Genomic DNA, 23,981 nt, shown 5'->3' with positions numbered 1-23,981 from the left:
AAGAGGGAAAACAATGCAAAAATGCTATCGTCAGAAGAGTCAAATAGTCAACCTCCTGCTCCTCGTTTGACCTGTTTGTGACAATTACCTATCTCCAACCCTCATTGTGTTTACTTCCCTTTTCTTTTTCATAATTTTTCCGCTACTCTTTCAACGAATTGTCTTCATTTATAACTTAATCGAACGAATTATCTTAATTTCTAACTTAAGACAACTAAAATAGTTTTAACTTTTAAATTAAAATAATTATTTAGGATTTTAAGACAAAATATCAGTTTGGCATTAAAAAAAATGTTTTAAAATACCCTTATCTATAGTGATATAATGCTTGTGGTTGTTTAATAATTTAGTGTCTTTATCTCAATGAGGATCACTACTAAAAAAATTTATTCATGAGGATTACCTTAACATGTTTGTGTGTAATTTGGGTGTAATTATAACATAATCCAATAGATAATCCTACCCTTGAGTGTTCTAAAGAGGATAGAGATTAAAATATAAATTAAATTATGAAAGGTCGTGATGATTTTCTTAATTAAAATTCCTATAGTGATTAGATGGAAAATTAGCAAAGAATATGCACGCTATATGAAAGTAAAATTTAAATAAGTGCATTGTAATGACAACACAATCCTTGTAGCATGATAACATATACAAAACAACCACATGAACTCGAAGAGCTATAAAATAAGCATATTAGAATCCATTTCATATGTGAATGAAGTGTTAGAAAGTAAACCTAGAGACATTATACCATGGGCTACCCTATCAAGCTCTTACATGCAGTAGTGGAAGTGTTATCAAGTCTGAAATGGATGAGGGTAGATGATGAGAAGCTCTTGACACCTATATAAGTAAATCCACCCTCTAGAATGAGGACTTGCACCTCTCCTTTATAGAACAAAATAGGAGGAGAGAGAATGTAGTTGAAGAAAGAGAAGAGGATCAAATTATGGTTAAAGGCCTATGTGCTAGATCATTTTGGATGTCACAATTCCTCTCCAGTGAATTTTCTCTCTTTCAAAACTAGGTTTGTTGAAAGTACACACTTGCTCAAAACACTTTGTAGCTAATGTTTTTCCTTTAATTGACAAATATGTTGAAAGTATCTTTAGTGAGGCGCATGTCTTCTAAAATATGTGTTATTTTAGCACGTAATACTCACGATAACTCATTCAATGTATGAGCAAAAAGTCAACGCAACACTATGGCTCTACTCCACGATATATATTTTTTTCTTATTATGAAGTTCCAACCTACTGGAAATAGTTCAATATGGTGCCCCCTTTGTAATAACTTGTTGTTTTCCTTTAGTAACCATATATATCTATTGATTGTTTTTTGTATGGATGAAATACAAACATTGCCTAGAATGATCATCCTTGAGCACACCCTCTCCAAGATTGTTCACAGTTTTCATGGTTGAAACACGAAAGTTGCCAATAATAATCCCTTTTAATTACATCACCTCTCAATCTTTGCCTTTCTCATAGTAACAATTAGTATGTGTGGATGATTGTAGGTCTAATTCAAATTCACAAAGAAAAGCAACCTTGCATATATGCCTAGGTTGAATTGCATCATGATGAGTTTCCAAGAAGAGGATCACATGCAAGGTGTGGGAATAAAGGTTTATTTCCTCTAAAATAGTATGATGCCTAGCGACTAAAATAACAAAGGAGAAGGTGTGTTAAAATAGAAAAATGTTCTCAAGAAAGGCACCAATTCCCATGCTATATTAGAGATCTTAGGCTTAAACACATGCATGCAAACTCTCTTTAAAGCAAGTGCTTCACTATAAATAAGAAATCTTCCCAAACGCCACTCAACTCAAAATTAAGCAATAGAAATTTTGCAAACATTTAAAAATAGTAAAATGAAGATATTGTTCTTTTTCTAATGTGGATGGATCTCTTGCTAATGTGTTCCCACATTGTTTGTAGGCATTGATATAAAATGGTAAATCAAGGCAAATGGAAAACTATCGTGAGCCTTTTCGTGCAAAACCTTAAAGACAAGAACCTATTTTCTAGTAAATATTTAGTTTGGTCTGAAGTACATGGAATGAACATGAATATTGATCGAAATGAAATATATATATAATTAATTAAAAAACAAAAAAATAAATAAATTCCTTTACATAAAGTTCCTGAATTTATTAGAGGAGAAAAAATGAACACAAAAAATTGATGTTCTTTCACTCGCCAAGAAAAAACAAAGCGCAAGGGCTAGTGCTTCCTTACAATATGAGGTGTAAGTTTAGAAATGCATTGGTTAGTTGTTGGTATTAATAGGATTTTTTTATTGGTCATATGTATAGACATTTTAATATTTTTTATGTAGTTATGCTTCCTCATATGACCTAGAGGACAGAAGAGGAGAACAAAAAATGAAATGGAGACCCTCATTTGTGAAAAAGAGGGGTTTCTAATGTCATTTTGTTGTAAAGGTTTTGGTTCAAAACCATGAGATAGAAATACTAACATATAACATGTATAAACATGAATATTGAGAAGGATATCCCTATCATGGTCAGCATGACACTTTAGGTGATGTTAGATATCATCAAGAATGGAACTTGGAAGTTGATGGACCCTCCATTTGAAACCAAACCAACTGACTATGAGTGGGTCTACAAAAATAAAGTAAAAAATAGATGAATCAGCTGAAAAGTGCAAAGTAAGGCTCATTGAAAATTGATTTGCATAGAAAGAAAGAATTGATTATGAAGAGAATTTTTCATCCATAACAAAATGAGCCACCATGTACACTCTCTTTTCCTTGGAAACACAAAATAGATGGGAATCCCACCAAATGGATGCAAATGGTACTTTCTTAGAAAGAAACTTGAAATATAATGTCATCATGTATCAACCAAAAGGATTTTTTATGAAGGAAAGAGAATAAAAAGTGTGAAAATTCATTAAATCCTTATATGGCATAAAATACGAACAATAAGCATCGTATGAAAAGTTAATTGAACATCTTCTAAAATTGAATTTCAAACACTTTAATCTTGATGAGGCAACTATGTTTGACAAGAAAGTTGTCAAAATTGTTGTGTAACTTGTAATGTATGTAGATGATTTTTTGATGATAAGGAGTAATGAAATATATATTGCATCGATAAAGAAAAAGTTGAAAAGGGTTTTAAGATGATAAATTTGGGACACCTTCACCACCACTTGGGCATTGAAGTGACCCAATATCCAAAGTACATATTCCAATATAACAACAGGGTATTCCAATATGTGTCAAGGAGTGCCAAGGAAACAAAAGGAAGAACCAATCTAAAATGCAAGGAAATGAACACATAACAGGGTTAATACGTCAAGACTTTATCTTTTCCAAAAGGGGCATGCTAGGCAAACTAATAGTAGGTTCTAATACATGCCAAGTGCCAATGTGTGTCAAGAGATAATGTATGTTAATGCATGTGCAGGTGTTCCACGGCATGTTAGGGACTATAGGGCATGCCAACACATGCTAGGAGAGTGCTATACTATGCTAGGGCATGCTAAAACTATTTTATACAGTTTCATATTTTACATTATTGTGTATAATGTTTGGGGCACTCAGCTTCTATCGGCTTATATCATGTGTGTCTTGTGCATCTTGTGGTTCTTACAAACTCTTAGTTAATGCTTTATTTTTTATATGAACCGGACATACATGTGAAATATTGTATGTGTAAGCTATGTTGCTTAATTTTTTTATGTCCATGGCTAGATGTGATCCTTGCCTTGGTAATTTCTTAAGTGGGACAAGTTGAGCTTGAACATGAATGCTCTCAAATGAGTTATAGGCGATTATTAGGTGAGAAAGGCACAATCAACTAATATTAGGTGCAATTGGTCTAATTATTACAACCGAAGCATACCAATGTCACATGAGCTGCAGTAGCTAAGGACTTGACTGAGTTCCCAAGTCATGCAAAAAATGTAAGGCTAGTTGTGAGGGTGTGAGTGCCAAGGCATGCTAGGGAATGCTAACATGTGCAATATAGTGTGAAAACATGTCAAATATGATAAGATGTGCCAAGTGCTAAGGCATGCCAATATGTGCAAGGGTGTCACAATATATTCCAGGGACTGTTAAGGCAATGAAAAGGAGAAACAAGTTAAACTACAAGGAAATGAACACATAAGAGGGTTAATAAGTCATTACTTTACCTTTTCCAAGAGGGTCACATAAGAGGGTACCAACACTAGGTGCCAAGTGTTAGAGAATTCTAAGTGCCAAATATTCTTTTATTACTTCTCATTTACTTTCCAGTAGTTGATCTCAAATAATTTAATATTAAACCATTCCAAAGCATACCAAGGCATCTCAACGAATGTTAGACATGATAAGACTTTCCAAGCACCAACATGTCCCAAGTGCCAATGTGTGTTAGGGAGTGATACACATATTTCTATGAAGTGGAAGGGCATGTCGAAGAGTGCTAAGGTATGCTAGAGAGAGCTAATGCATGCTGAGGAGTTTTAGGGAGTATTATGGAAACACAATGGAGCACTAGGTCAAAATGAATGGAAGTGAATGAATATGAGGGTGTGCTAGGGTGTGTCAATGAGTGTTAGCTGGCATGCCAAGGAGGGAGTGACAAGGTATGTTGAGCATTGGTAAGGCATGCTAGGGAATATCATGGCATGTTAAGAAGTGCCAAAGCGTTAAGGAGTTCTAGTGTGTGTTAAAATCTGCCAAATAATGCCAATTCGTGCCATTACATGAGACATGCTAAGGCATGCTATGATGTGCAGCGTGTCAGGGTATGCCAATATGTGTCGAGGAGTGTTAAGGAAACATAAGGAAGAACCAAGCTAAAACGCAAGGAAATGAACACATAAGAGGGTTAATAATTCCAGACTTTATCTTTTTCAAAAGGGGCATGGTAGGCACACAAATAATATGTTCCAATACATGCCAATTTCCAATGTGTGCCAAGTGATAATTTATGTTAATGCATGCCAAAGTGTTCCAGGGCATGTTAGGGACTACGGGGCATGTCAACACATGTTAGGAGAGTGCTATGCTATGCTAGGGTTTGCCAACATGTGCTTGGGTGTCCTAGTCATGGCAAGATTTTCTAGGTACAAAGATGTTCCAGGGGATGCGAGGTGCCAAGGAATGTTAGTGTGGGCCAAAACATGTTAATATGTGCCAAGAGTGTTGAGGAGTACTAGGTCTCTCTCATTAATATAATTGACAAATCTTGATTATGTATTAAATAATATAGTTCCTACACACACTAATGGAACTTCATCTAAAGGGAATTTGTTAGATACGAAGTCTAATAGAGATGAATCATGCATTGACTCATAGGAAAATTATATTCTCATTACTTGATGACACACTAATTACTTCTTGACAGATTGACTGACTCTAAACACTATGGCCTTGGACACATAATGAAAAAGACTCCCCAACAATGGTCTTAGATCATTGTTTTTTGACAAAAAGTATAGTATCATGCACATTGTGTCATCAAAAACTCATTGGAATGATCAATGATGATAGAAACTTTGTTTCAATAAAAGCATAGGGTAAATGGATTCAAGATAATCTGACACCTTTGGTAAGCAATGAGGCATCCAGCCAAAGGATTGTAGTGGCCATGAATCTAGAGATAGGGATCCTTTCCCTCACAACTTTGGGTCATAAGTGGAAAGGTTACATAGAAAAATGAAAAATTCAAACAATGATTTAGATTTTGAAAGGATTATCGATAAATATAACAATAAGGAGTTGAAGGACTAAAAAATAAACAAATTAATATAGAAGGTTCTTCCATTCTTGAAGGTTCCTTGAGGGTTTGTTCTTCCATTCTTTAAAGCTCATCAAGGGTTTGAACAAAATTGCACCACCCATTGTTCTTCCATTCTTGAAATCTTCTCGAGAGTTTGAACAAAAATGGCATCGCCTACCTTGAAATTTTATTTGATGACGTGGGAGAAAAAATGTCTTAAAAAAAGGATCATAAATTGCCATTCTGTGTATTAACAAGCTGATATGAAAAAATAAAAAAGAATTTATTCTAATTCCTCTCTATGTCTTCCATGCAGATGCACATGCCCTTGATTCATGTAGATTTCATTGATATTAAGGTTAATATATTTGAATGAATGGTTTATAATAGATATGGACAATAGCTTCATCAATGTTATTGGTCCCACCACATATATTTTTGATACATTATGGATATTTTTTTAGATATTTGTCATCAAATATGTATACATTTTTTATTCATAAATAAATAATGTCTTTGGTGTAATACTGAAATTAAATTTTATATGATTTCATTATAATAAATTTAATTAAATAAAAATGGTTGACATAAATGAAATTTAAGACGAAATTAAGTAAATGCCTTAAAAACCCATTCGGGTAGTAGTAATTCAATGGAATGGAATCATCTTTAAATTCTTTAAAAGCCTTTTTCAAGGATGTTTTTGGACATTTCTCCTCCTTCTGGATAGTTCAACCCTTTTTAAAGGGTGAAGAGGCGACAATGTCTTGTAATAGTGATTCAATAAAATGGAATCATTTTTAAATGTTCTTGAAACATTTTTCAAGGACATTTTCAGACATTTCCCAAATTTCTAGAAAGTTTCACCTCTTTCAAACAGGGAAGAGGCGAAAATCTCTTTTTTCTCTTTCACAAAAGGTGTTATGTCACTCCTTGCCAAAGGGACTAAAGTGACATGCTCCAAAATGTCACATTCTACCATGGTTTGAGTCCATATTTTAAGCCAGTGAGGTGGAAGGGTCTCTAATCTTGTTAAGGTGTCGAGTTAAAATGAAAATTTTGTTGTCATTCTCGTCTTCAAATATAAGCTCATGGGAGAGCTCAGTATTCTCTTTTTATCAATCTGATAAAGAGTTTACATATGGAAGAGGGCATGTCTTGGCTACAAACAGGGGCTATAAAGGTTGAGGTGGCATGGGACAAAAATAAAAGGACCCTTGAAAAATGTATATCCTCTTAATATCTCCCTGAGATAAGGCCTCGATGCAAAATGGCTACATGACTCGTCAAAGGAAATTTAGGATGAATATTGTGTTCGCAAGATGAAGCTCCATGAAGACGAGATGGCAAAGGATATTGTTGGGAATTTTAAAAATAATTTAAAGTAGGATACATCAACTCATAAACCCCAAGGAAAAGCCCAAGATGAACATATGAGCTCTAACTATCATCCTCAGTCATCCAATGCTACTTATTAACAATAAGTCTATTATTGGTGTCGCTGGATAAAGAGAAAAAGGAGAATGATACTAATGGTAGGGAAGGGAGAGTGAAGACGAGATAGATGAGATACAAGAGATAGACCTGAAAAAGACTAAAAAAGTGGAGGAATCACAAGTGGAACCCAAAGAGGCTTCTAACCAATATCTTTCTTTTACCTAGAGTACCTCTATCGCATCTCCTTCTTCATCCCCTGCAATTGTTCTCAGTACTTCTTATATATAATCTTCCTCAATTCTTATGACATCCCAAATAACATAAATGTGCATGCCTAGCATTGACCCTTCTTCTAGTGCCTTAACTACCTTATAAGTTCCATTTTTATATTCCCCTTCTACTACAATTTCATCCCCTAGTATCTTGGTTGCCATGATTGCAACAAACCTTCTACCTTTTTGTCTACTACCGGTACCATGATCACCATGATAGTTTCTCAAGACCAAGTTTCTACCTTGGGTACAATGAAATCATTTAAGCCTTGAGATTATTTTGCTAATTTTGTTGCAATAAAAGAATAGGATAAATGGACTCAAGATAATCTACCACCTTTGGTAACTAATTAGGCAACTAGCCAAAGGATTCTAGCAGCCATCAATCTAGAGATAGGGATCCTTTCCCTGGCAGCTTTCGATTATAAGTGGACAAGTTACATAGAAAAATTAAAAAGTCAAACAATGATTTATATTTTGAAAGGTTTATCGATAAAGCTAATGATAAGGAGTTAAAAGACCATAAACTAAACTCATTAATATAGAAGGAGGGCTGGTAATATAGCACTCGAGGTGTTGGGCTCCATAACTTCTCCTTTGGTTTGTAAACACTTAAGCTCAATAACTACCTTTGTCCATGAAGGTGTTGCTCATCGGGCCCTAGCTTGGACACTATCACGCTCTCCTCCAACAGACCATATGTGCCCAATCTTGTCCACACTTAGTCCACTCTCACGCTACCCTCCAACAGACCACGAGTGACCAAGTCCATGATGTAGTATCTACACCTATCTAGGGCATCCCCACACCTAGGATACCCTTACACACGGTTGCCAACAAACTTCACCAATCCTCCCTTTGCTTCTGCAATAAAGGAGCTATTACACAAATCTGAGCACCAATCATGTCCTCACCTAGGAAATCTATCCAACTTTCATCAAGGAAACATTTTCAACTCTCCTTTCTACTGTTCTCTTGCCTCTCATTTGATGTGATTGTTGTCACCTTGGTTGCTTGGTAGGCTTCCCAAAGCGTGGGCTCCGCTGAACAACTCCTAGGGTCTCCTACAACTTCCCATCAAACTGATCCAAGCACTGGTCAAAGTCTTTGACCCAACATCCCTTCAAAAAGAATATTGTAATAATGTTTTCACCTTGTTATTCGTGACATCTAGTTAGGGCACTTTCTACAGCCCTAAATCCTCCTAACAATGACAAAACAAGGCCTTAAATGGTTGTGACACACCTTAAGAAGCCTCCTCCTCCCCCACTTTGCTTATTTAGGGCATATGTCAACCCTTGACAACCCTTAAAAAAGCCCAGTTGTGTGTTATGGCCTGCGGCCTAACACAACAACCCTTCAAGAGTGAGACAGTCCTCAAAATGGTGCCCAAACACTCTCCAAACGACAATCTTATGGCCTGCAAGGAACTTAGCCTAGAAGCCAGCCTCCTCAACTGTTATCAATGCAATCTCAAACCCCTATTCCAATAGAAAAACAATCCTCAACCCTACCTGTGGTGTGCCTCTCTTGCCGCAGCTAGGTATTGACCTCTTTCACATTGTTTAGGCCTCTTCTTGCGTCCCAATTTTAGAGCTCCTTTTCCTTGAGAGGATGTTGCATAATGGATGATATCAAACACATCAAATCACCTTATATTTATATCAAAATGAGGGGCTCCATGAATTACTGAGGAGACACATCTATTGGACAAATTTTACTTCAAGCCTACATGACTTGAAAACCAATAGTTACTTTTCAACTTCAAAAATTCATTTCTCCTCAATGACAACTTAGAATCACATGATTCTCATTGCATTAGAATCATCTTGATTAGCACTATCATCCTTATCCATCACATGTTGAAAACTCATCATGGTTTTGGCCCAAACATCGATGGGTGGAAAACCCCATACTTGGGTTCCAAGCCCCCAAGCCTACTTGTGGCGCTTTGACCTCCAACACTCGAACACTAGGGCTTGGAGTACCTCCCAAGCTACACAAAAATCAACATCACATACTTCCAAATGAAATTTCTACTAATCACGGTTTTGGATGTCGTCTCCTCTCGAATGTCTACAGTTTATGTAATATGCACTGACCAAAGCTCAGATGTAGATGTTAGGTGGCTTGGACAAATCTTAAATCCCATTGGCACCAATTTCAACCACAAATCCATTATCAAAGATAAAATCATTTTGCCTTGGATTTGAATTTGGGTTTTCAAGCTAAAGTATTTAGAGTTGAAGTTGGGTTGTCAAGCTAAAGCAGAGGAGAGTTTGTGCACCCTGCTAAGAAGTCTAGAGCTATAACTAAATATGAAGGTAGCCACTAATTTTTCTCAGGAGAAGAATAATAAGACTAACAAGTGTCTTGTTCCTTATACACCACACCAACATTCACACATCCATCTAGCCCTCTTTAGTTTTTACATGGTTAAAGGTAGCATTTAATGTTTATAAACAAATGTTAACATCAATTTCAAATATTGGAAATACGAATCAAATAAATGCATGGAACAAAGATATTGTATGAATAATATCAATGATATGGTTTGTATTCCTTGGGAAGAGGCCAAATAATACCATCAAATATCTTATTGGTCCTCAAAGTTAAATTGATAAACTTACAGGTTGAGAACACACTGAGAACAACGGTCATTTTATGAACATGGTAAAGTTCATAAAAACTCTAGATTAATATGCACAAGTACTGATGCTAACTAACACACTCAATTACTATAGTCCCATGTCATAGACGACAAGGACTAATAAGAAAAATACTCCCATCTTCATGTCTCATAGATTAAATTCCAAACTCTAAAGAGAGACTATGAACTACAATGAATTAACAAACTCTCAATGAATTTCTTGCTCTGTTGAAATATTTTGAATTTTGTAATTACTTATATATATGGTTGATGTTATTTCTTGTCTAGAGGTAGTGTGTTTTGAGTGCACTCTAAAGATGTTGTTTAAAAAAAAAATCTCTAGTGTTCCTAAGGGTTTTCGAGGAATCCCTAGTGAGGGATGTTACATGCGGCAACTCTTTAACGCTTTCTCTATCCCACTTGCATAATTTGTTGCTATGTTTCAACATGCTTTGTTTGTTTGATGTTGTGGAAAATATAATAGATCCTTTTCAATAGCCTCTTCAACATAAGTGTGGATGCAACCTCAACTATGAGTGACAATGATGAGTCATGAAGATAGGGTCAGTTTTGAGACTCTCCTTCAAAGGATCTAGCTCTGGCCATATGTCATTTACTAGGCTTCACTCATCATCTTTGAACACTATTATTCTCCCATCATGGGGTTTAAGCACATAACCTTTGAATGTAGTCGGTAAAGTTTCTTTAATTAATTATCACATCAATAGCTCGAAAAATAGATTTTTGGGGCTCTTCACAGTGAGTCTAGTAGGGAAAATAGTTTTTCAAGGGTTCACATGGTGAGTCCACTCCAAGGATTCCTGCAGTGTGGAGATGGTAAGGCCATGGGTCTTTGTCAAATCTCCAATAAATCGAGAGACTCCCAAAACTCCATCCTTGCACAAATCTTGGCTGAACAAATGTGGGACCAACAATGCCTATTGCTATAAACCCTCCTTACCCAACAATAACATGCCTAACAACAACTAAAAATATGGTTTTTTTTAGTATTATTGTGCATCAATTCATATTTACTTTCATGGCAGGTCTTCAACGTTCATTGTGGAAAGAGCTACAAATTGTGATGGATCAACTACTTGAGAGTTGATATCAAGTGAGGTAGTTTTAGTCCAAATGAATAAAAGCTTATCATTCATCTGCATACCATTTTTAGAAAAAGGTTGGTTTAAGTTTCATCGATTTAATAGTTCTTGGTGGTGCATTAAAGGATTGACATTAAGATATATTTTAATGGATTAAATATGTTCATGTGGGCATACATAGCATTCCATCCACCTAGAAGAATAGATAATGATATTTAAAATTACTAGAACTCTTGGATAAAGAAAGAGCTTGTTAAGGGTGAGATAATCTCAAAGAATATTGAGGCTTCCAAAGTACATATTAAATTTCCATAGTTCTTGTTCGAAGAATCTGCATCTCTCAATAATGAGAGTAAGGTGCTAAAAATTCAAGAATTTTAACCATCTCTAGAAACAAAAAATGTAAGAACCATAATTTGCAATATATATTACAATGGCACAATGATCTACACGTTCAAGGACTCCCAGTTTCAAATACATTGCATGGCTACAACAACAGGAACCCAATTGAAGGCTCCCTTTGTTATAATCCAAATTCAAAAGAAAATAATGGACTTACACTACATCATCCATGAATGAGAGTGACTACATGAGATCCTCGAATATGGCACTGTTAATTTATTCTCATCATGAAACATTGGATCCTGTTGATCATGCTAACATAGCTATATTGTTGGAATTTGGTTCCAACTATAATGGGGTTGTTTTAGGATATTTTTGGTCACTTTAATTGCTTATTAATTTAAACAACCAGTGCTACATGAATTGTCAACCCAGGGAAGTCTGTTTATTTCAAAGGCAATTACGCACTATATATGCTCAATCCCAAAAGCAATAAAAAGTTGCAGTATTAATTATTCTAATCACACCTTGCTTTAAACAACTGAAGTTCTACTTTGAGTTACAGCAAAAGCAATCTCTCTATTGCAGACAATGATCAAGGAAATCCTGGATTACAGTTAAAAAGAACAATCTAGGAAGGGAATCAATCTACAAAGGGAAAGACTAGTTGTGCTCTAACAGAGAACAGGACCCTATTCCTCAAGCAGGAATCTTCAGCACCTATTTCTGATTACTATGCTTCACAAACTCACTCTAGAAAACCAATTAAAATAATCATTGATTACCTATGAACGAATTTATGGAAACAATGCAATGACCAAGCAGAAATAGAGTTTCAGCAATAGACACAAAGTTTCAATAATGCATAAGTAAATTCAATAAACAGGAATTAACAAGGCATGAATGTAAAAATAATACTTAACACACTACATAATTTAAGGGTTGAATCTTGTGATGAAGGTGGGCCCTTTCCTTCTCACAAGATTCCCCAAAAAATTGAACTTAAGAGAAAATGCTCAGAGCAGTCTTTTATTCATCTTTCAAAGTATCATATTACAAAAAGATTCAAGTTCCTTGCTCCCAGCTAGACGTTCCCGTAATATCTATATATCCTCTAATGTTGATGTCTCCTCTTTTTTAAAGAGGATACATCAATTACAATTAATTACATTGTAAATCCTATTTTGACCTGATATGCTAAAATAGGATAACCAATTCTTCCATTAACGAAATACTGTTACAATGGTTGTGACAATGCCTGACTTTGGAATACAGTTGTTATGGCCCATGTAACAACTCCTTTGATGATCCCTTTCTATTGCTGCCAAATCTAAAAATGCAAATTACAACTGTTTTAGCAACGTGATTTGTGCATTGTTCTAACTATTTCAGCAACGTAGTCCACAATGACAAAACTGTTTCAGCAACATAGACCGCAATGATATCTACAGTCTTCAAAATTGTTTCAACAACTATCCAGTCAGCGATTTAACTATGATGGCAATGTAAAATTACATATAAAATAAATCAAACATATAGTAATGAGAAGACATGTTATATACCTTGGAAAATAGATTAAAGTAATAACATGGGCTTTAATTATGGTTTGAAAAAGGATGGAAGATAACAAAATATGTGAGCAAAAAGGGACAATATAGAGTCCTAACATCCCCCCCACTGAAAGGGTTGCATGTCCTCATGCAACTTTTACTCTGAATCCGAGTCAGGGTACTGGGCTTTGGAGTGCAAATTACTTAGGCAGTAACTGTAGAAGGTATTGTCAGCTAAATCTCTGAACCCGTGGACATTTTGTATCTTCTGCCATGCTGTTGCTTCTTCCTTTTTAGTCAACCTGTGATGTGCCTTATATTCCTGTGCTGGCATCCATAAAAGAGGAAAATGAAAATGATATCCTATCCATTTTTCAGTAGATTGTTGAACACATCTGATATAGTCAGGTACCCTTGAGATTGTTGTTTCAAGATTAGTGGGACTAAAAGGGTTATACTCCTGCCTCTCCTTAGAGGATTGCTGCCAGAATAAGTTGTTTGCTTTTAAGGCAGCAACTTGCTTAGTCTTAACAAAATGTTGGTAGTCATATAGCACTATTGCTTGTAGTTGCCTGATGTGCTCACCCATCCCTGGTTCTTTCAAGAATTGAAAATATTCCCAAATGAACATGGTAGGATTATGTAGCTCTGATCGAATCCATAAGAGTTTGTTGTCCTCATTATGCTTTGCTGCAAGGAAGGCAGTCTGCCATGTGATCTGATTGGCCAGGAAAGAGACAAATGCCGTGATCTGAACATCACCAACCAAAGGGTTAAGATTGATCTTCCTATCTTCAGGGATAGCCTCATTGTGTAGATACAATTCACAGAGCAAATGTTGATCAGTAGTAGATGCTTCTGTGAAAGTTTCCACAAACTGCTCAGGTGTAGATACTTCATGAGGTTTCCCATTTTTTATTGCTTTTATCTGGAAGAACGCTAAGCGTTCTGCAAGAAAAAGCGAGTAGTTGGAAGATGGTTTCCTGGCAGCTAATAACTTATGAACAAGATCAAATATAAGAAACAATTTGTTCTTTAGTTCTTTATTCTCTTTCCTCTGTGCGTGAGACTGCTGGAGTACTTTCTCTAAGGCTTCCCAATTTGAGTATATGTGATTTTTCCAGAGTGATTTATGCTCCTGCAAGATCTTATCTTGCGACATAACATATGCTTTCTTCCATTTATCAATTTGTTGTTCAGTACTGGGAGTCTGAGTAAAGACAGTTTTTGCAGGCCGAGGTTCAGTCTGAGTAAAAGCTATTTTTGTGGGCTGAGGTATTTGTGGTTTGTCCTCCTTTTCAAAAAATTTCGAAGGTCCTACTGGTTCTTGTGTAGCAGTAGGACGTTCCTCTTTGATTTTTGAAGGCCCTACTGGTTCTTGTGTAGCAGTAGGGCATTCCTCTTTGATTTTTGAAGGCCCTAATGGTTCTTGTGTAGTAGTAGGGCATTCCTCTTTGATTGCAGAAGAGGTGGGTACGGGGAAGGTTCCAGGTAGTGGAATTTCATCTACTTTATACCCTGCTTGATGGTAAATATTACCGCATTGGATGCACATATATTCCTTGTATTGATATGTCTCTACAGTTTTCTCGGTCATGGATGTTGCATGGGCTAAAGTGTACAAATTAAGCTCTCTGTCATAGGCTTCCCTTGCTGTTACTAATTCCTGCTTATAGGCTTCAAGTTCTGACTTTATAAATTCATTTTCCTGTAAAAGGGAAGCCAGGGTGACTGGGATTTGTGTATCAGTCACGGCCTCAGTAGCTGGTTCTTCTGTGGCAGCTACCGAATGAGTAGCATCCTGAGTATCCATATTTTGTATATCAACAGTTGGTTCTTGTGTGGCAGCTACTGAATGAGTAGCTGGTTCTTGTGTGGCAGCTACATCATGTACAGCATTGTGAGCATCCAGGTTTTGTATATCAGCAGTTGGTTCTTGTGGGACAGCTACTGAATGGGTAGCTGGTTCTTGTGTGACAGCTACCTGTTGTACAACATCCTAAGCATCCAGGTTTTGTATATGAGCAGCTAGTTCTTGTGGGGCAGCTACTGAATGGGTAGCTGGTTCTTGTGTGGTAGCTACCTGTTGTGCAACATCCTAGGCATCTCAATTTTGTGAATCAACAGCTGGTCCTTGTGTGGCAGCTACGTGTTGTACAATTTACTGGGCATCTATATTTTGTGAATCAACAGCTGGTTCTTATGTGGCAACTGCTAAATGAGTAGCTAGTTCTTGTGTTTCAGCTACTTTCTCTGAAAGAAATGATGTCGTAAAACCCTAGGCATCTGGTTCTTGCGTTTCAGTGCCCAAGGGTGAGATAGGTAAAGATTCGAGGTCTTGGGATTGTGGTGGGGTATGGGGTTTTAGATGAATTGGTGGGGAATTCAGGGTGCTGACAGCAGTTGCTACTTGAGTTAACGCCCTCATTCGTCTCCGGGGTAAAAAGCCAGGGAGAGCAGTAGTTTTCCTTTTACGAGTGGGTTTCTTCTGAGGGAGAGGGCTATTAGAAATGGTAGCTTCTTTAGTTGAGGCCCTAGTTCGCCTTTTTGGTAGGAAAGTGGTCTTACTCTGCCTTTTTCTTTTTAGCATAGTGATGGGAAGGTTATCTTCAGAATCATCACTAGGAATATGAACAGTAGGATTAGATGATTTTGCTAAATTGTGGGATGGAGTTGATGCGGTGGGAGGGTCAATTGGATTAACTGATTTTGCTGGTGGGATTTCTAGGGGATTAGGAATGTTATCAGGTTGTTGCTCATGGGGATTTTCAAGAACTTCTTGAGGATTTTCAGCAGCCTGCTGAGGGATTTCAGTAGCTTGCTGCGGAATTTCAGCAGCTGGCTGAGGGTCCAAGGGTGGGTTATTAGGAGGGAGAGCTTGTCAAGCAAAACCCCTCTGAATTAGTAGCTGGACAAGACGGTGATGGGTGAGGGAAAGGAGTGGGAATTTTACCTGTCTACAGTAATGTGACATATTCTTCAGACACCCAAGTAAATAATATGGAATATTCAATAGTCTACCATGTCTCAAATGATTTAACAAGACAAAGTCATGCTGATAGACTACCTGGTAGCGACCTTCACAAGTGAGATAATGCTTGACGAATTCTGCAACCGTTGGCCATGGAGGTGGTAATGAGTGAAGTCGGGCACCCCGGCCTTTGGGCTCGACCTGTTCTCCTGGCAAGAGAAAATCCATTTGTGCATTTAGAATGATATTCTTATCGCTGAACCATCGAATGCCAATGATCGGCAGGCCTGAAGCCTGTGCTTTGTCATGCTCTGTAACCGGAATTTGAACTCCCTAAATAGTAGAATAGCCATCACGTAAACTACGTGAAAATTCAAGGACCTGTTGTGGATCGAATCCCTGAAGCCTTTGAAAATAATCTACCCAGCCTGCCCACTGAAAAATCTGATATACTTCTGGATGTAATTCAAGTAGAGCTATCGAACCAGGCTCATGTCGAATAGCAGGTCCTCCCATAGTTAACCAGCTTCAGTAAAATGCACAGTCAAAAACTAAGTTACCACTCTTCGGACAGAGTAACTTTTGCAAATGGGAACATGGAGTAACAGCGCAGAGGCGAGGTGATAAGACGTGATTTGTGGGTAAAAATAATGACGGTAATTGGCTTGCTGTGAAATGATGGCATATAAGTGAAATGATGGCATATAATTTCGGTATCCCCCCCGAACTATGGCTGAAATGATGGCTTTAAATGTACGGGGGTCGTGGTAATTATGACATAATCTTCTCATTTAACTATAGTTTAATCATATTCACACATAATATTTACATACCTCATGTTTACCTTTAATCCATATTTTGAAAAATATAATACTCGTTGCCAATAGATCATCAATAATCATGGAAGAAATTGTTGGAGTATGAGGATAATTCTGCTATAGGTCTGTATAATTATAGGAGAAGGTAGTGAAGGGATAGAATTAGCATCAAAATATAAGAAGTGATTTTTATGACGAAAAGTGTTGTGCGATTATGTCTTTTGAAACGGTGTTTCAGCAACGAGAAAAATGAGTGAAGGATCAGGTTTTAGCGAAAGCATGGTGTTTTAGCAATAGGAAATGGATGAAGAATGGTGTTTCAGCAATGGAAAGGATAAAGGAAATGTTGCTGAAGAATACTATTCCAGGAATGGGAAAAATAGGAAATTGTTGCTGAAAGGTACTATTTGATTAATGAAGAAAATAAGAAAGATGTTATGGGAACATGAGAAATGATGGAAATGTTACTGAAAGATGGGGAAATGAATTATGGATGGATTGAAATGAGATGACAGAGCTTCAAAATGAAGCTTGGATCTGCTTATAGTAGGATCGTCCTTTTCAATCAGCCTTTCCTAAATCTGGAATCTACAAAATAATCAATTGTAACATGCCAGCCCTTGACAGGGATTATTAGTTAAGAAATCTAATCTAATACTAAAAATACAATGCAGAAATTAATGGCAATGAGGGGCAGCAGGCTCCCCCAAGAAAAGATAATGTGAATCTGCCATGCAAGTGGCCTTAAAATCCTCTTTGGAAATGGGTCGCTGGTACAGATGGAGCCAATGACCATTTACCAATAATGGTGTCCTAGAATCATCAATTTTTAGGAGCCTTACTATTCCATTGGGAAAAACAATATCTATTTCGTAAGGTCCCAGCCATCTTGTACGCAGTTTCCCTTGAAAATTTTCAAACCGAGAATCATACAATAAAGCCCAATTACCTTTTTGGAACTGCTTATGCTTGATGGTTTTGTCATGCCACCTTGTCCTTTGTTGCTGGATCATAGTTGTTTGATGAATGGCATCTAATCTCTTTTCATCCAATTCCTAAAGTTGCTGCAACCTGGCTGTCTGTGCATCAGTCAAATCAAGGTTAACAGCTAAAGCAGTTTTTAAGGTTTTGATTTCAAATTCCATAGGAAAAATAACACTTTTACCATAAACCAATTCATAGGGAGAAAATCCTGTGGTATTCCTCCAGGTAGTTCTGTAAGCCCATAGTGCTTCAGGGAGCCTTTGAGACCAATCCTTCCTATTTTCCTTTACTGTTTTTGTTAGAATGGCTTCTATGACTTTATTTGTACTCTCCACCTGCCCATTGGTTTGCGGGTGGTATGGTGTAGTCATTCTATGATGAATATGATATTTTTGGAGGGTGGCTCTAAAACCATGAGAATTGAAAGTAGGTCCTCCATCTGTAACTAGCTCTCTAGGTACTCCAAATCTAACAAAGATTTTTTCAAATAGAAAAGCTAAAACATATTTTTCATTAGCTATAATGAGTGCTTTAGCCTCCACCCATTTAGTCATATAATCTATACAAACTAATATGTAAACTATTTGATTGGATGGAGGATTAATGGGCCCTACAAAGTCTAGAGCCCATATTTCAAAGGGTTCAAGTATTACCTAGGGATTCAATGGCATTTCATCTCTATGATTTGGTTGACCCATTCTCTGACAGTTGTCGCAAGCCCAAACATAGTTCTTTGCATCCTTAAAGAGTGAGGGCCAATAATAGCCCATCCTGAGAATTTTATGTGTCGTTTTCTTATCAGCAAAATGCCCCCCACAAGGGCCATCATGACAAGCTTTCAATATATCATAAACCTCGTCTTCTCTAATGCATCTCCAGATTTCACGATCAAATCCTGTATAGAAAAGACACCCACTTATCCAGCTATACCAAGCACTCTGTTCAATGATCTTTCTTTTCTCTCGATGTGATAGGTGTGATGGTAACTTTCCTGCAACTAAATAATTGGCAATGTCTACATACCAAGGTGAGTGAGCAGATACTGCAAATAAATATTCATCATGAAAGGAATCATCTACTGGAGTATTATCGTCAGCTTTTAACCAAGAAAGGAAATCACCAACTACATTTTCTTTACCTGGTCGATCTACAATTGTAATATCAAACTCTTGTAATAATAATAACCACCTGGTAACTCGGGCATTTGTGATAGATTTGTTCATTAAATACTTAATAGCCAAGTGGTCATTATGGAAAAAAGTAGAGTAATCAGTAATGTAATGTCAAAACTTATTAATACCATAAACGACTGCTAAATATTCCTTTTCAGTAACTATATAATTAAGCTCAGCAGGAGTCATATTCTTACTAATGAAGTAGATAGCATAAGGAAGATGGTTTTCCTCTTGTCCCGAGACAACTCCAATTGCAGTTTCCAAAGCATCAGAGGATATATGAAAGGGAAGTGCCCAATCAAGTCCCCTTAAAATAGGAGCTGTAGATAGCTGATGCTTGAGTTCATCAAATGCTTTGTAGCAAAGATCGGTCCACTTAAATTCAACATTTTTCATAAGTAACACAAACAAACGAGAAGCTATTTTAGAAAAAAATTTAATAAATCTTCTATAATATCCTGCATGTTCTAAAAAGCTTCTTACATCAGTTTGTGTTCTAGGAATAGGAAGGTTTTGAATTACCTGTATTTTGGATGGATCTACCTGAATTCCTTGAAATGAAATAAAATGTCCAAGTACAATTCCTTCTTTCATCATCATATGACATTTTTTAGTGCTTAAGGAAAGGTGAGCTTGTACACAACGTTTAAGTACCTTTTCAAGGTTTTGTAATGCATCTTCAAAAGATACACCATAAGGGGTAAAATCATCCATAAATATCTCCATAGAGTCATTAAGCATATCAGAAAAGATTCCTATCACTACTCTTTGAAAAGTTGCTGGAGAATTACATAATCCAAATGGGAGAACTCTGTAGGCAAAAGTCCCCTAGGGACTGGTAAAAGTGGTCTTATCCTGGTCTTGGGGTGTAATTTTGATTTGATTATACCCACTAAAACCATCTAAAAAGGAGAAGAATTTCTTCCCTATCAAACTATCTAACACATGATCAATGAATGATAAGGGAAAGTGATCCTTTTGAGTGGCTTTATTTAAGGCTCCATAATCTACACACACCCTCCATTTCCTGTTTTTCTTAGGTACTATTACCAATGGAGAAACCCATTCACTGTCTGATATGGGATATATAAACCCTACATTAAGCAATTTTTGAAGTTCTTCTTTGACAATTTCCCTTAAATTGGGATTCATTCGTTACTGGGGTTGACAAATTGGTCGGAAACCCTCCTTGACATAGATGCGATGAGTGCATAATTCAAGAGAGATTCCCTTCATATCTGTATAATCCCATGCAAATGCTTCCTTATTTTCACGAAGTAGCTTCATTAATTGTTGTGTTTCAGCATCTGTTAATTTTGGGTTTATGTTCAATGTTTTGCCAAGTTCGATTTCTACTGTTATGCTTTTAGAGGAGATGGTGGTTGATGTTTGAGATAGATCTTCATATTTAAGCTTTTTCTGGGTATCAGATTTCAAAATTACAATCAACTGATTATGTGTTTCAGCAGTGACCGAGGAAGGTTCACAGATAAAATTATTAATTACTTCTCCTCAGTGGTATCTTTAAAGCTTAAAGCTTTTCCAATAGTCAAAATAGATTGAGTAGCATCATCATCATAGTCCAACCATACAGAATTATCATTATTAATCATAGGTGTGGCATGAGGGTAGAGGGTTAGTTGTTTGGTTTCACACCCATTAGAAATTGTCATTGAACCAGATCTACAGCTGATAAAGGCATCGACTGTGGCCAACCAGGGCCTTCCCAGAATTAGAGGGTCCCCCAGCTTTGTTTTAGTCTGTAATACCACAAAGTCAGCTGGGTAATTCTAGGACTCCACTAAGATGATTAGGTCTTCAATGACTCCTTCCGGTTTGATTGTAGAACGATCAGCTAATTCTAGAATGGTTGGTGTCTCTCTGATCACATTCTTCAACTGTAATAGTTGTGAAGTTTCAAGAGTCATAATATTTATAGCAGCACCTAAATCTACTATAACTCGTGAAATGATAGTCTTTCCAATCTGAACTGTGATAGTAGGATGGTCGGGATCACCATATTTAACAGGAGGAGCTTTTCCGGACATTAAGGCTGATAGATCACCCATAACATGATCTGTAAGGGGATCTTTAGCTTTCTTACCAGGTTTCTTAATACAAATTTCTCTCATAGTTCTGGCATAAATTGGCGCATCTCTTAATGCTTGTAAAAGTGGAATTTTAACATAAAGATTCTGTAATTCCCCCAGAAGATTGAAAGTAGGTGGCTCAGGCATTTTAGTCAAAGCTAAATGATCAGGGAATGGTGGCTCTGCTGTTTCAACACCCTTATTAGAGGGTGGTTGTGCCTCCTTACGAGAATTATTTTTCTCAGTCTCTTCTTTATCAGAATCAGAAGAGGTAATATCGTCAATAATAGGTTCAACTATTTTCCTAGATCGTAAGTGAATATCATTACACTGCGGAGGGAAAACAAAAAGTATAGGCTGGTTCTAAATATCAATAACTTTCACAACTTTATTATTGAGGTTAGGGTTTGGTTGTACAGGTAGCTGAGGTCTCATCATTTGATTATTTGGTGGAGCGCCTGATGGTAGAGGGAGTGGTTGCTGATACTGAGGAAATTGGTTTGGAAACGGAGTTGCTAACCCCTCCAGTTTGGATTCCATTGATTAAAATAAGATTGTTGTTGTGGAGGCCAAGAAGTCCACATTGTTGGATCTACAAAGGGAGGGTTTGGTTGTTGCATGGGTGGGTAATTCATTTGATTGAAGGGTGGGTATTGCATATTGTTAAAGGGAGGGTAATTTGATTGATTAAAAGAAGGATAATTGTTCCAATGATTAGAAAATGGCATATTAGAGTTCATACCTTGTCCTCGTGGTTGCCATTGCTTTCTCTGTGTCAGCAAATAAACTGCTTCAGCTTCTTCTTCGGTTGGTTCCGATGCTGCTTTTATTCCTGGTAAAGAGGGACATTGTTGTGTTTCATGATCCCTCTCACAAAGGGTACAAATTGGCACTTTGTCCAACGGGCATTCCCTTAGTGGGTGTTTTTGTCTGCATTTAGAAAAAAAGATAGCCAAAGTAGCTTCTGCTTCTACTTGTTTCTTCTTAACCTACAAGGTGTCAATCTGTGGAGCAAAAGAACTTAACATTTTAGTTTTAAATTCGTCAAGTAAATTACCTATTTCAGCTCTTTTTGCTCCTCCACTAGTTGATCTTTAAACTCTTGAATATGTATTATCCTTGCTGTTTCATATGTTCCTTGTAGCTCCTCTCGAACATATTTTGCAGAGGTTAACAATTTCATCATATGATTCTTTAGATATGTCCCCTTTACCAAGCATATTTAACATGTCTAGACAATCATCCCTTACCCCTTTCAATAATATTGTTTTAAGAATATCTTTACTTACATCGGGATGATTGGATCTCTGCAGGTTATATTGCAGCCTTTCCACAAAGTCCTCCGGATTCTCGTCCTCCTTTTGCACCATCTTAAATAATTCCTCCCTTTTTTCTCTCGTCCAGCAGTAGTCCTAAAATTTGAGCAGAAACTTTTGTTTCATCTGTTCCCGTGTTGTGATTACATGGCCTCCCAGACTCATGAACCATCTTAGTGCATTTCCTTTTAGTGTCGTTGGAAACAGCTTCAATTTTTTATCATTAGTAACATAATCATAGCTTCTACATAATATATCAAACTCAAAAAGAAACTCATCAGGATCTTCAAAAGATAAACCATGGAAGTTAGGTAAGGCCGAAAGTGGGATATTCTTCATGGGAGTTGCTCCTCTAGGCAGATCACCAATAGGAAATCCCAAGGTAGAGAGAGAATTCTCATCTCTTCCTTCAGGTTCTACGTGTCCTCCACCAAAGAATACTTCATTGTTCTCTTCCATTGGTTGTCCTCCTACTGCACTTGCTCTATCTTCAATGTTTTCTGTTAGCTCCTCAACATCTTCAATTGGTTCTTCAATGTCTTCAATTGGTTCCTCAAAGTCCTCTATTGGTTCTTTAATGTCTTCTACTATTTCCTCAACTTTTTTAGGGCCAACAACTTCCTCTATTTCATAGTTTGTTTGGAGGGAGAGCTGAGGCTTGGGGTTCAAAGAGCTCAGCCTCTGATAAGTTTCAGCCTTTGATATGATATCGTCAATAAAGGTCTTTCTTCCTCCTCCTCTGCCCTTGCCACTTGTATGGCCAGTTTTCTTGCAGTCTCTCATGTATTCTGCATATCTAAAAGAAAATCATTAATGCTTTTGAAATCTACAATTGCCTTCCCCAGCAACGGTGCCAAAATGTTGGTCACTTTAATTGCTTATTAATTTAAACAACCAGTGCTACATGAATTGTCAACCCAGGGAAGTCTGTTTATTTCAAAGGTAATTACACACTATATATGTTCAATCCCAAAAGCAATAAAAAGTTGCAGTATTAATTATTCTAATCACACTTGCTTTAAACAAGTAAAGTTCTACTTTGATTTACAGCAAAAGAAATCTCTCTATTGCAGACAATGAACAAGGAAATCCTCGATTATAGTTAAAAAGAACAATCTACAAAGGGAATCAATCTGCAAAGGGAAAGACTAGTTGTGCTCTAAAAGAGAACAGTACCCTATTCCTCAAGTAGGAATCTTCAGCACCTATTTGTGATTACTATGCTTCACAAACTCACTCTGGAAAACCAATTAAAATAATCACTGATTACCTATGAACAAATTTATGGAAACAATGCAATGACCAAGCAGAAACAGAGTTTCAGCAGTAGACACAAAGTTTCAATAACGCATAAGTAAATTCAGCAAACAGGAATTAACAAGGCATGAATGTAAAAATAATACTTAACACACTACAGAATTTAAGGGGTGAATCTTGTGATGAAGGTGGGCCCTTTCCTTCTCACAAGATTCCCCAGACAATGGAACTTAAGAGAAAATGCTCAGAACAGTCTTTTATTCATCTGTC

At 36.8% G+C, this 23,981-nt stretch overlaps 1 pseudogene; it reads left to right on the top strand.

Moving 5' to 3' along the window:
• The window catches only part of LOC149154051 (uncharacterized), a 33,132-nt pseudogene that overhangs the window by 8,334 nt on the left and 817 nt on the right, over positions 1-23,981 (top strand).

Source organism: Pinus tabuliformis, chromosome 9 (assembly GCF_031772625.1).
Source record: "Pinus tabuliformis cultivar Carrire ecotype Pingquan chromosome 9, CPIR1, whole genome shotgun sequence".
Lineage (NCBI taxonomy): Eukaryota > Viridiplantae > Streptophyta > Pinopsida > Pinales > Pinaceae > Pinus > Pinus tabuliformis.
This window is presented reverse-complemented; position numbering and strand designations above follow the sequence as displayed.